At 37.9% G+C, this 346-nt stretch overlaps 1 protein-coding gene across 1 annotated transcript in view; it reads right to left on the reverse strand.

Moving 5' to 3' along the window:
* Positions 1 to 346, reverse strand: part of LOC106878048 (cytochrome P450 4A12B) — a 27,827-nt gene that overhangs the window by 24,993 nt on the left and 2,488 nt on the right. The gene's annotated exons all lie outside the window — the stretch shown is intronic.

A 346-nucleotide genomic window follows, 5' to 3' on the forward strand; every position in this document is an offset into this window, starting at 1 on the left:
ACATACTCTAGTGCAGCCTTCAGCAAAATTCCTTCAAGACTTATTTATAGGATTACTTGGGAATGCTGTTAGACTAGTTTTCCTTGGTTTAGCAAGAAAATGGTAGTTACAAGCCATTCCATTTTCGGCGGTAGAGCCTAACTTGTAGTTTCCGATGTTGCATATATTGCATTGCCTTACGAGAGATCCTAATACAATGCCCTGATATTTATTTATTGAGTCATATAAATCCTCCTGGCGCATCTCTTGTCATCGAATAATTAGGTACAAAAAATAAGATACAGTTCGATTTCAGCAGAGCACATTTCACTTTCATTAGCCTATCGGATTGAGCAACAGGAAGTGA

Source organism: Octopus bimaculoides, chromosome 5 (assembly GCF_001194135.2).
Source record: "Octopus bimaculoides isolate UCB-OBI-ISO-001 chromosome 5, ASM119413v2, whole genome shotgun sequence".
In the NCBI taxonomy this organism is placed as follows: domain Eukaryota; kingdom Metazoa; phylum Mollusca; class Cephalopoda; order Octopoda; family Octopodidae; genus Octopus; species Octopus bimaculoides.